This window comes from Narcine bancroftii, chromosome 1 (assembly GCF_036971445.1).
Source record: "Narcine bancroftii isolate sNarBan1 chromosome 1, sNarBan1.hap1, whole genome shotgun sequence".
NCBI classification, from domain to species: Eukaryota; Metazoa; Chordata; class Chondrichthyes; order Torpediniformes; family Narcinidae; genus Narcine; species Narcine bancroftii.
Window position 1 is genome coordinate 354,557,928 of NC_091469.1, and position 13,135 is coordinate 354,571,062.

At 44.2% G+C, this 13,135-nt stretch overlaps 1 protein-coding gene across 4 annotated transcripts in view; it reads left to right on the plus strand.

The window, feature by feature from the left end:
• Nucleotides 1–13,135, plus strand: part of LOC138749637 (sodium- and chloride-dependent transporter XTRP3A-like) — a 66,360-nt gene that overhangs the window by 49,235 nt on the left and 3,990 nt on the right. For 2 of the 4 annotated variants that reach the window (XR_011348800.1, XR_011348795.1), the window contains exon 13: nt 7,447–7,524. The exons of 1 other annotated variant lie outside the window; for it this stretch is intronic. The gene's annotated coding sequence lies outside the window, so the exon portion shown is untranslated. Of the gene's footprint in view, nt 1–7,446; nt 7,525–10,112; nt 13,124–13,135 lie in introns of those variants that run through there. One more of the 4 variants, XR_011348796.1, reaches the window with a different exon arrangement.

The following is a 13,135-nucleotide window of genomic DNA, read 5'->3' on the forward strand; positions in this document are numbered from 1 at the left end:
TGATGGAGATTGTGGAGGAGATGTTCTTACCAATCCTCACTGAATGTGGTCTGGAGGTGAGGAAATCCAGGATTCAATTACACAGTGGGGTGTTGAGTCCTAGATCTTGGAATTTGCTGATTAGTTTTGAGGGGGTGATGGTGTAAATGCTGAAATGTTGTCGATAAAGACCTACTAGTCAAAAGCTTGTAATCAGTAAAACATCCTTCAATAATCACCCACTCCTTCCCACCAAGCCAGTTTTGGATCAAATTAGCCAAATCACCTTGAATCTCATATGTTTTAACCTTCTAGACCAGCCTACCATGTGAGAATATGTGAAGTGTATTACTAAAGACCATCTAGGTAACAAAAAAAAATGGAAAAACTCAGTATCTGTGGAAGCAAATAGTGTAAGTCAACATTTCTGGCTGGGACCCAATATTATGGCCGGCTGCAGGGTGTCAAATTAAAATGTCAACTCACAGTGTTTGTCACCACAAATGCTACTTGATTCACTGTATTTTCAGTGGGGTTTTTTTGTTCTAGGTTCCAGTGTCTGTAGTCATCTGTCTTCACATAGATAAACCCACCAACCTGCCTTCATCAATTTTCTGTTGCCTCCTCAAAAAGTGCCATCAAATTAGTAAAACAGGATTACAAAGTTATGCCTTTCCAATTGTACATAAAGCCTGTCCCTTGAACTTTTCCCCAATACTTCTCTACCACTGATATAAAGCTCATCAGTCCATAGGGACGTGGCTTAACCCTTCTGCTCTTCTTAAGTAAAGGAATGTTGCCCATGCTCTAATCTTCTGGTATCTCACCTGTAAATATCTCCATCAGGGCCCCTGCAATCTCCTCCCTTAATTCCCTTCCCATTGCAACTTCATTTAGATACCATTCAGCCCTGGGAATTTATCAACCATTATGCCCTTATCAACCCATGTCATATTTAACACCTTCTGCTTCTCATACTGATATGCCCAGATTATCTAGATATTGTTTCCCAAGATCTCTTTCTTCCACATCCTTCTCAGTGAATACAGACAAAATACATTAATCAAAGGCCTGCCTTTCTAGATTACTCCCTTGGTCCCTCAAGGGATCAAATCTTCTCTTGCTATCCTCTTGCTATTAACACACTTATTAAATGAGAATCACAAAAGCTTCAGATGTTGGAATCTTGAACAATGAGAAGCCAGAGGGACCCAGTGGATCAGAAAGGATCCCAACCCAAAAGTTGACTGACCATTTCTAACCATGGATGCTGCTTAATCCACAGGGTTCCTTCGCCTTTGTCGCACCCACGATACAGTGGCACTGTGAAAAGGAACATGTCGGCACCCAGCTGAGTGAACTAGAAACTGACTGTTTATTTAAACAGACCGCACTATAAAAAAAATACTGCAAAACCCCCACCCGCCATGCTGGCTCACGGGAGAGACGTCAGCACATGGTCTCAGGAGCGGCGCTTGCTCCCCGCAGTTCACTCTTTAACCCTGGCACTTCTCAGTGAGGAGGCAGTCTCTGCACCATTGTGTGTAGGCTGAGTGTTGTAGCAAGTCAGCCCCTTGTGTACAGGGCCTGACCGGACCGCTACACCCCACCCCCCCACCCCAAGAATTGCAAACAGTTCTCACAGTCTTTGGAGGGCAGCCACATTGCCACAACCGAGGAGCAGGGAAAGGCTCCGTACTGTCTAAGTGGGCACATTTCAAACAGTCCAAAGTGAACATATCCTGGCTACCCCTAACGTCCAGAATAAAAACCACCTTATCTCTTTTAAGCACTTTAAAAGATCCATCGTAAGGGCATTGTAAAGATTTCCTGGCTGGCCCCTCCTGACAAATACAAACCAGCTTTCAAATCTTCTTGGGCGAAGCAGGGTGGCGTGGTGTGTGTGATAGTAGGCAGTGGCCATGGGTGGACTGTGCTGTCCCTTAGACACTGCAGGACTTCCATGGTATTGTGTTGAGGTTCAGTGGGGCTGAAATAGAGGTCACCTGCAATGGTGAGCGGTGTCCTGTAGACTATCTCAGCCGATAAAGTGGGGAGGGCCACCTTTGGGTGCTCTGTGGATGCTGAGTAGGACTCATTAGTGTTTATCCATCTAGTTTGGGCCCTGGAGTCGAACCTTCAGGGATGCTTTCAAGTGGCAGTGAAAGCGCTCCACTAGTCCGTTCGCTTGGGGGTGGTAGGCAGTCGTGTGGTGCAACTGGCTACCAGAGAATTTTGTTAATGTTCACCACAAGGAGGAGGTGAACTGGGCTCCTTGGTCAGAAGTAATTTGTGAGGGGACACCGAAACGAGTGACCCACTGCAATATGAATGCTCGCACGCAAGTCTCCGTGTCGCAGACTGGTATAGGGACTGCCTCTGGCCAGCATGTGAAATGGTTGACCACAGTGAACAGGTACCTCATCTCTTGGCTGATTGGCAGCGATCCTACGATGGAATCTGTTTTCCATAGGTGGGAAGGGTTGTAACAGTGCCTTGGTGTGTCGCTGGATTTTGGTCTGTTGACATTGTACGCAGGTCTTCACCCAGAGAGAGACTTCACAGTGTAGTCCGTGCCAAACGAAGCAATGAAATGAGGCAGACTGTTGATCTGATGGAGGAGCACGAAAGTCCATGCACTTGATTGAACACCTGAAGTCTCCAAGCAGCAGGAAGGATGGGCCTCGGGCGACCAATGGACAAGTCGCAAAGTAGTGGTCCAACTGGTTCAGCAGTGAACTCCTGTTCCTGCAGTCCTGTGATGGCCTTGCAGTAGGCCTGCGTGTCTGCATCCTTGGCCTGGTCCCTGACGAGTTGAGCTATGTTGATACCACCCAATTGAGTATGAGAGTGCATCTGCTACTACATTGGATGTCCCTGTGATGTGTCGGATGTCTCTAGTAAATTCTGAGATACAGGAAAGGTGGCGCTGCTGTCTGGCCGAACATGGGTCCGAGATCTTGCCCAGCGCTTGCACCAGTGGTTTGTAGTCTATGTATGCCAATGAATACCTGGGTTTCTAGGATGTATCTAAAATGGCAAATGGCCAGGTACAGAGCTAACAGCTCCCAATCAAAAGCACTGTACTTAAGTTCAGGTGTCCTCAGGTGGTTACTGAAAAAGCAAGTGGCTTCCATTGTTGATTGACCCACTGCTGCAGTACTGCGCCGACCATTTTTTAGGAAGCATTTGTCGTCAATGACAAAGGGGAGTCTGGGTCTGGGTGGGCCAAGAATGTGGCTTCAGTTAGTGCTGTTTTGGTTGCGTTGAAGGCTTGGAGTGTTTCAGTGGCCCAGTGGAGTCTTCTCACCCTTTTGATGAGGTCGAATAGTGATTGCATGATGGCTGCTTCTCCTGGGAGGAAACGATAGTGAAAGTTCATCATCCTTACAAATTCCTGCAGTCCCTTGAGAGAGGTTGGTTTGGGTAAACTGCGGATGACCTCTACCCTGTTGGGCAGTGGCGTGGCTCCTGTGCTGGTGATACGATGTCCCAGATGTCCAGGCCAAACTGACATTTAGCTGGGTTGTTCGTTAACCCATCAGCCTGAAGCTTGGTGAAGAGCTGCCGAAGGTGTTCTTAGCGTTGGGGCTGGCGATGAGTATATTGTCTGGGTTGACGAATATTCCATCCAGGTCCCGAGTCTCCATGTCCATAAGGCGCTGGAATGTCTGGGCCGCATTTCTTTTAGGCCAAAAGGCATACGCACGAATTCGAAAAGCCCAAACAGGGTGATGATGGCAGTCTTTGGGATGTCATCAGGGTGCACTGGGATCTGATGATATCCTTTAACCAAATTGACTTTAGAGAAGATCCTCAAGTTCCTTGGAGTCGAGCAGCGACATCTTGCACCTGTGGTATTGGATACCTGTCTGGCACTGTTGTGTTATTTAATCATTGGTAGTCTCCACAAGGGCGCCACCCTCCAGAGTTCTTGGGGACTATATGTAGGGGGGAGGCCCAAGGGCTGACCGAGTACCAGCTGATACCCAACTCCTCCATGGTTGTAAACTCTGTTTTAGCCAGGAGGAGCTTGTCCTGGGGGAGTCATCTTGCCCTCGCGTAAACTGCTGGTCTCAACAAAGTGCTGAACACAGTGTGCAAGTTCCACGTCGTGGAAATTCTGGGCTAGCAGTGACAGGAAATCGGCCATTAGGGAGGTGTACTCATTCCAGTTGGAGGTGTGGACTCCCATCAACTGAAAATTTCATTGGCGTATGGCAAGTGGAAAAACCTGGAAGGTTGCTGTGTTCACTAGGAAGCACCTGGTCAAATCTATCAGCAGTTCGTTGGCCCACAGAAAGTCTACCCTGAGGAGGGCCTGACCCACAGAGGCAATTGTACACTCCCATCGGAAAACTGTGTCCTTGGTGTGGATAGTCACGAGTCGAGTTCTGTAGCTGGGGATCGTAGGACCATTGGCTGCCTGTAAGGGGAAACCTTGGGGTTGTTTCTCCACTCAAAGACTGTGGGTGGTAGGAGGCTGATCTTGGCACCAGAGTCCACGAGGAAATGTCACCCAGTCTTCAGATCCTGTAGGTAAAGGAGGCCTTTACTGGTGCCAACTGCCGAGGCTACTAATGACAGCTGGCTTGCTCATTTCCAGGTATTCGGCCAGGTGTGGATCCAGGGAAATTACAGGGGGGACGCAATGTCAGGCATTATGGCCCTATTGACGGTGGTAGTTGCAGTAACCAGCAGCCTTGTTGGAATGGTCGCTGCTCTGCATCTGTACGGCTCCTGGGGATGGGACTGAGTAGTCCTTGCCAGTGTGGTAGCACCCACTGCACAAATAGGCTGGACATGGATTGAGTTCGGCCAAGGGATTTGGTAAAGCCAGGCCACTTCCTTGGCCACGAGGTGTGGATGAACAAAGTCCATATTGAAGATGGCTGAGGCAACGTGGACTGGCAACTTCAACAAGAATAAGGCTTCAAACAGGAAACACTTGGTGTGTCTGTCTGCTAATACCACTAGCTCCTGCATAAAGCTGGAGGGGTTGCAGTCCCCTAGGCCCTGTGAGTTAAGTACATGAACTGCCCGTTCGTGCCAGCTGAGTTCGAAAGAGTGGAGTAAAAACAGATGAAAGAGGGTATACTTGCATTCCATGGGGGGGGGTTGTTCACAAAAGAACTGACTCTTGCTACTGTGACTGGATCCAGGGTGCCAGAATTTGGTGTCTTCAGCCATTATGCTTCTTAACACAAACTGTGCCTCAGCTGGCTGAAGCCAATTGTGTGGCTGGTTGGCCCAAAATGGCGGCAAATAGATGCACAAGGCATTCACCGTAGCCGGGGTGGGAGCAGTAATGGCTGCGACTGCAGCAGGTTCGCTGCCAGCAGCTTCAGAAGCCACTGAAAATACGGTTGGATCCATGCGGCTGAGTGCTCAGTAGGTCTCAAACTGTGGAAACCTATGCGGGGTTACCACTGTTGCACCCACGGTATGGTGGCGCTGCAAAAAGAAACACGTCTGCACCGAGCTTATTCAAACAGACCACGCTACAAAAACTATTCTGCAAAAACCTCACCCGCCGCGCTGGTTCACGGGAGAGACGTCAGCACATGGTCTCAGGAGTGGTGCTCGCTCCCCACAGTTCACTCTTTAACCCTGGCGCTTCTCCTCAGTGAGGAGGGAGTCTCTGTGCCATTGTGTGTAGGCTGTGTGCTGTGGCGATTCGGCCCCTTGTATACTCAGCCAGACCGGACCGCTACAGCTTCTCAATGTTTACTTATAGAATGACTTGGGAATCTCTTTAATCTTTTCTGCAAAGGATAGTTCATAGTCTCTGTATCTCTTCATTATTTCTTTCCTAATTACACTTCTGCACTCTGGGGTCCTCAATGGACTCACCTAATTTTGTTGCCTATGTCTGTCATATGCTTCCTTTTTACCCCTGACCAAATCTTCAATATCATTTGTCGTCCATGGTTCCCTAAACTTGGATCTTTGCCTGACTGAAACATGCTGGCAAACTTATGCTAACTCTCTTTTAACTTATGCTAACTCTTTTAAGACTCCCACTTGACATATGTTGTTAAACCCACAAGCATTTGCCCCCAGTCTACTTTTGCCAGATCCCCTCTTGCTCTATTGAATTTAGCCTTCCTCCAATTTAGGACCTTAAGTGGAGAAGCAACTTTATTCCCTTTCGTAACAACCTTGAAACTTAAAGAATTTTGATCTCTGTTTCCAATGTGTTTACCAACAAACAATTCCACCACCTACTCTGCTTCAATTCCTAATATAAGTACAGCACCTTCTTTTGTAAGACAAGAAAAACTGTTTCAAAGACTCTCCTGGATGCACTTCATAAATTTCATTCGATCCAAGACCCTTGCACTAAGGCAATCCCAGTCAACATTGGGAGAAGTCCCCTACTGCAATAACCCCATTGCATTTACCCCTCTCTGTGATTTACTTACATGTGTTCTTTTAATTATGACTTAATACATGAAGACCTATAGAACAACACCAGTAAAGTGATCTCCCCCTTTATTTCACACAAGTTCTATCCATATGGCATTTTTGGACGATCCCTCCAAAACATCCTCAGTACTGCCATGATTTATTCCCTAATCAGAAAAACAACATTCCCTCCTCGACTACATCCTTGTCATATTTGAAGCTTTCAAGCCCATTTCAGGCCTGGGTCATTGCAATTAAATTTGGCATTGAGTGGAACAATGTCCAAACCTTAGGGTTAACAAAATCTGTAGTTTGGAACATCATTAAGAAGAAAGAGTGTACTGGTCAGCTCAGTGATCGCAAAGGGATTGATATTTCAAGGAAGACCTCTATTGCTAATCACAAAAGAATTCTAATCATAATGAAGAAGAAAAAAATTGCTAAGTGTATGCCTGATGGATCAGAAACACTTCAGGAGGCAGGTGTGGATACGTCAATGACTATTGTCCGTAGACTTCATGAACAGAAATACAAAGGCTACACTGCAAGATGCAAACCATGGCAAAGGTGGTATGCTTTGGATTTTGGACAGTTCCTTTACACTTTCACATTTTGCCCTTGCCATCATTCTGATAGAGGCTAATCTTGGTCTCATCGGTCTGCAAGACTTTTTTTTTCCAGAATTCTGCATAGGGTCTTTCAAATACCTCTTGTCAAACTGTAATTTGGCTGTCCTTTCTGTGGCTAGTGGGTTGTAGCTTGCAGTTTTGCCTCTGTATTTCTCTTCATTAAGTCTTTTATGGACAGTAGTCACTGACACATCCACACTTGCCTCCTGAAGAGTGCTTATGGTCTGTCTGAGATATGTTTGGGGATTTTTCTTCATTGTGATGAGAATTCTTCTGTTATCAGCAGTGGAGGTCTTCCTTAGAATACCGGTCCCTTTGCAATAACTGAGCTACTAGTACGCTCTTTCTTCTTCATGTTGTTCCATACTACTGATTTTGGTAATCACAAAGTTCAAGCAATGTCTCTTAATATTTTATTCTTATTTTTCAGCCTCATAATGGCTTCTTTGACTTTCATTGGCACAACTCTGGTCCTCATGTTGAAAAATGGCAACTGCAGACTCCAAAGGTGATTAAGATCTTAGAAGCAAGCCTAGCTCTCTTACACCTGCACCAATGAAGCAATTAAACATAAATGAGTACTCACAACACTTGTGAAGCCTAATGTCCCAAATATTATGGAGCCCTGAAATGAGGGGACTATATATAAAAAGTGCTGTAATTTCTACATGCTGAATAACCTTGAATAAGATCTGGAATATGCACTTTAATTACAAATTTGATTACAAATTTAAAACTGTGGAGCACACAGGCAAATAAAGAAAAATAGTGTATTTGTCCCAAACTTGGAGGGTACTGTACCTATCTCAATGTTTAAATACAGTATGTCAAAGTTGAGCCTGCATTCACCATTTCAGCTGGCAGCTTGTTCCAAACTCTCACCACGCTCAGTGTGAAGTCCCCCCCCCCCACCAAATATCCCCTTTAAACATTTCACCTTTTACCCTTAACCCATGTCTTCTAGTTGTTGTCTCACCCAACCTCAGTGGAAAAAGCCTTTTACTCTGTCAATACCCCTCATAAATTTGTATACATCAATCAAATCTCCCTCATCCTCCAACCCTCCAGGGAATAAAGACTTGACCTATTTAACGTTCCTTGTAACTCAGCTCAACTCCAGCAACATTCTTGTAAATCTTCTCTCCACTCTTTCAATCTGATTGTTAGTTTTCATGTTGTTTGGAGGCCAAAAGTGCACCTGTATTTGAATACATAACCAACAAATTATGCAGAAGCTATGCTCACAAAGGTCTATTAATATTTGCTGTTAAAATTATAGACTACATGCTGCTTAATTATTTGTCCTGCACTAACATATACAAGTATAGTTCATCTAATGTTAAAATTTTGTTTGATAAATTCCAACACCTGTTAAGACTGTCAATGCAAACACAAAAAATTAATTTGTGGCTTTTCAGCAGTTTGTTAAGCTAGAACATAGCACAGTTCAGCACAGGAACAGGCCCTTCAGCCCATATGACTGTGATGAATATGATGCCCAGGTTAAACTAAGTTGCACAATATATATTCCCCTATTCCCTGTCTATTCAGGTGTCTCTTAAACATTACTTATTTTTCTGCTTTCACCACTGCTTTTGACAGGCCATTCCAGGCACCTACCATTCCATATATAAAAAAAAACCCCCACATACCTCCTTTTAAACTCCCTCCTTCCACCTTAAAAACGTTCTCTTTAGGATTAGGATTATGATATTGCTTCTCATAATTGTATAAACTTCTATCAGGTTGTTGTGTATAAGCCCACCCTGCTGTCCATCATTATGCCCACATCAAAATGTCACCCCTCCATATATCTTAATGTCAGTAGCCATGGTAGTCTAATGGTACTAAAAAATGATAAAAGCACCATGTCTCCGTATACTCCGTATACTGTTGTGTATACACAACAGTGGCGACGAGGAACAAAACGAACCCTACGCGTGCTCCATGCACCAACCTAGGGAAGGAAACAAAAGGATAAAGGTAAAAGGTGTCTACCTAACAAGCTCCAGAAGTTTCTGCCAAAAGATCGAAGTGAAAGCATGCCAAGATGACAGAGGGAAAGTTCAGAGAATTCAATGATGCAGGTGAAATTGGGGTAATTATGTAGAACAGTTTAACCACTACTGCGTAGCCTATATTATTATTAAAAGCCCAGTAAACCAAAAGCGTGCCCTCTTCCTCAGTAAAACATTCGATCTCCTTAAAACTTTGCTGTCCCCGAAGGACCCAGGGACAAAGACATACTCTGTGCTATACACAGCACTGGGGAACCACTTAAGCTCCAAACCACCGGTTATGGAAGAAAGGCAACGATCCTATGAAAGAAAACAAATGCCAGGGGAGGCGTTTGAATACCTGGCAGCATTGCATAAACTGTCCAAGCACTGTCACTTTGAGCAGATTCTGACCCAAGCATTTCGAGACAGATTGGTGATGGGGATGGCAGATCACCAGGCAAAGCAAAAATTACTGGCAATGGATGACAAAGCAATTCTTCAGATTGCTTATAGAACTGCCTGCAGCTCGGAAATGGCAGACAAAAATTTGGATGTGGGCCAACAGGACCTGTTGGTTAGGAGGTTTTCACACCATCAGTGCTTTCATTATGGAAAGTACACCATCGGCCACAAAACTGTTTCTTCAAAAATTCCAAATGCCATCATTGCAACACAAAAGGACATATCAAAGCAAAATGTCCAATTAAAGAAACAGTAAAACGCAGCTGGACTTAAAATGCTGATAACTACCCAACCGAGATCAAACCTCTAGCAGAGAGAGAAAACAACCCTGACAACAACCATAGCAACAGCTCTGAAGAGGATAAAACAGCAGAGGCTGTCTTTCATATTCAAAAGATAAATGAAAAAAAACCACGACGATTTATATTCAGCCTAAAATAAACAATGAACCTCTGAAAAGGGAGCTCGACACAGGAGCTGCAGTGTCTCAAATATCATTACACTTTGCAGTGAAAACAACTGAAGTAACACTGAGATCTATTAAAGAAGACAAAAATCAAAGTGTTTGGGAAATGTATGGTCAAAGTACAACACAAGCAACAACAACTAAAAGCACTATCTCTCTACATCATAGATACCCAGGGACCAGCACTTTTTGGAAGAAACTGGCTACAACACATTCCCCTAGACTGGCTGGAGATCGGTTCATACTGACTGTAAACCATAAAGACAATACCCAGCCAGAACTCAACCAGATCCTCAATGGCAACAAGGGTTGGGAAAAATCAAAGGAGTTCAAGCCAAACTGCAATTAAAAGAGAATGTGGAACCAAAGTTAATCAAAGTTCCATTTGCAATGAAAGCAAAAATTGAAGCTGAGTTAAATAGATTAAAAGATGAAGGCATAGTAGAACCAATAGAATACAGTGATTGGGCAATGCCCATCGTACCTGTATCAAAAGCAAATGGTGAGATTCACATTTTCAGCTATTATAAAGTCACCATCAACCAGACACTAAAAGTACCAGAACACCCCATGCCCAAAGCAGAAAAACTATTTCAAGCACTAAATTGAGGGCGAAAGTTCGCAAAACTAGATTTGTCACAGGCATACCAACAAATAGAGTTGGATAAAGCATCAAGACAATATGTGACAATCAATACCCACCTGGGACTATTCACCTTTACACACATGTCATACGGAATTTCAACAGCACCTGCAATTTTTCAAGCTACAATTGACAAATTACTACACAGAATATCAGTGGGATGTTACCTTGATGATAACATCACCACGGGCCGAAACGACAGAGAACACTTACAAAAATCTTGAAAAGGTCCTAAGCAGACTACAACAGGCCAGCGTACGATTACAACTGGATAAGTGCGTCTTCATGCTACTCTCAGTGACATACTTAGGATTTACAATCGACAAGGAGGGGGGTACGAATGGATCCGGCAGCCACAAAAGCCGTTCGTAAAGCCCCATATTCAATCAACAAGTTGGAATTACAGTCCTTTCTAGGGCTTATAAATCACTATCAGAAACATTTCCCTAACATGTCTACACTATGCAGTCCCCTAAACCGCTTACTCAAGAAAGATCAAAAATGGTACTGAATACGGAAACTAAAAATACAGATGATTGACTGAAAGAAATATTAACATCAACAAATGAAGTCCTGATCCACTACAACCCAAAGAAGGAAGTGACTCTAGCCGTGGATGCTTCACCAGTAGGACTGGGAGCAGTATTGTCCCAAATCACAGAGAAGGGTGAGTAACCAGTGCCATATGCTTCACGGACATTAACTACAAGCGAATGCAATTATGCACAACTGGAAAAAGAAGGATTAGCAATAATTTTTGGTTTAACAAGATTCCACCAATATCTCTACGGAAGAACTTTCACCTTAACCACTGACAACAAACCTCTAAGTTTGATTCTGGGCCCCCACAAAGGGATACCAATATTAGCTGCAGCCAGAATTCAAAGATGGAGTATGCTACAAACTGCATACAACTACGAGGTAAAACATAAACTGGGAACACTCAACAGCCTTGAGGATGCCTTATCACACTTACCACTATCTGAAACTGAACAAAAAGAAATTATTAAATGGACAGCAGAAGCAGCAGCTATCAACCAAGAACAACTACAACAACTACCCATTACAGCCAAGATGATTGGCAAAGAAACCAGAAAGGAGGAACGTTAAGCAAAGTCTTATACTTCACCCTTAATGGATGGCCAGAATCTGAGGTCATACCAGAAGACCTGAAAGCTTACTTCACACACTGCCATGATCTATCAGTTGAAGAATGATGGGGTGCCCATACAATTATCCCAGCCAAATGGCAAAACACCATATCAGAGCTGCATCATAACAGGAATGGAACAAATGAAAGTGCTGGCCTGGATTCATGTTTAGTGGCCATCAATAGACAGAGGCATTGAAACCAGTGAGAGAATACAAAATATGTCAGTCAATGCAGCCAAAAATGTCGCAGGCCAAGGTTAACCCATGGAAATTACCTTCCAGACTCTGGCATCGGATTCATGTAGACTTTGGAGAGACTTTCCTTATAGCGGTGGACACACATTCCAAATGGACCCCAGATTATATCAGAACCTTTTAAGAAATTTATGTGCGACAACAATATCAGCGATATTTTATTAGCAGAACACTTTGTACGAACATTCAAAAAGGCAATGAAAACCAAGAAACTCCTAAATGCCCCCTGGACTCACAGAATTGCAGATTTTCTATTGGAGTACAGAAACACACCGCATTCTACCAAAAAATTCACCCCTGCAGAATTGATGTTTGGCCACAACCTGCGGACAAGACTGTCCACAGTTTATCTTGATCTGGGCCTCCATTTAGAAAATTCCAAATCACCACAAACCTTACCTAGAACACTGGAGGTGGGTGAGAGAGTATTGGCACAAGATTACAAACAATACAAAGATTTATAGGTGGTAGGGGTGATCCTACAGAAGGTGAGCCCCTGCTCATACTCTGTTCTAGTGGGAGACAGACTGTGGAAACGACACATTAACCAATTGCGGCCATTGTCTGACACCAAAGTCCATGAACTACCTCACGAACTGGAGGAGGTTGAACCAGACCCTTTGTGGTCTTCCACAGCAATCCAACCCCTTGGGCTGAGTGAAAGAAGGGCAGATGAGTAGCCCAGTAACTGGGTAAAGCAGCCCAGCACGCAGAATCCTAGAGGCCTGCGAAGGCCAGCAGTCAACGTCAACCCGACTATCTATGGGTCCCACCCAGAACAACCTCAAGCAAATACCAGTCCAGCATGCAACACTGAGGTGGTCCAACAGAAAACGACCACCCGAGTGCTTTAAGGACTATGTTCCATTATTATTATCAAGTTCCTTTCTGTATTATAATCACTCGGTGTATGTACCTAATTCACACTAGTAGTCATGGGCCCAATGTAGTAATGTAGTGGGGGTGGGGGCATTCAACATTTATTGCATGGGAGGGGTGGAAAGAGTGTTGTGTATAAGCTCGCCCTGCTGTCCATCATGATGTGGGCATCATGATGTCACCCCTCCATATATAACTCTGTATGTCAGTAGCCATGTTAGTCTGATGCTATTAAAGAATGAGAAAAGCACCACCGAGTCCA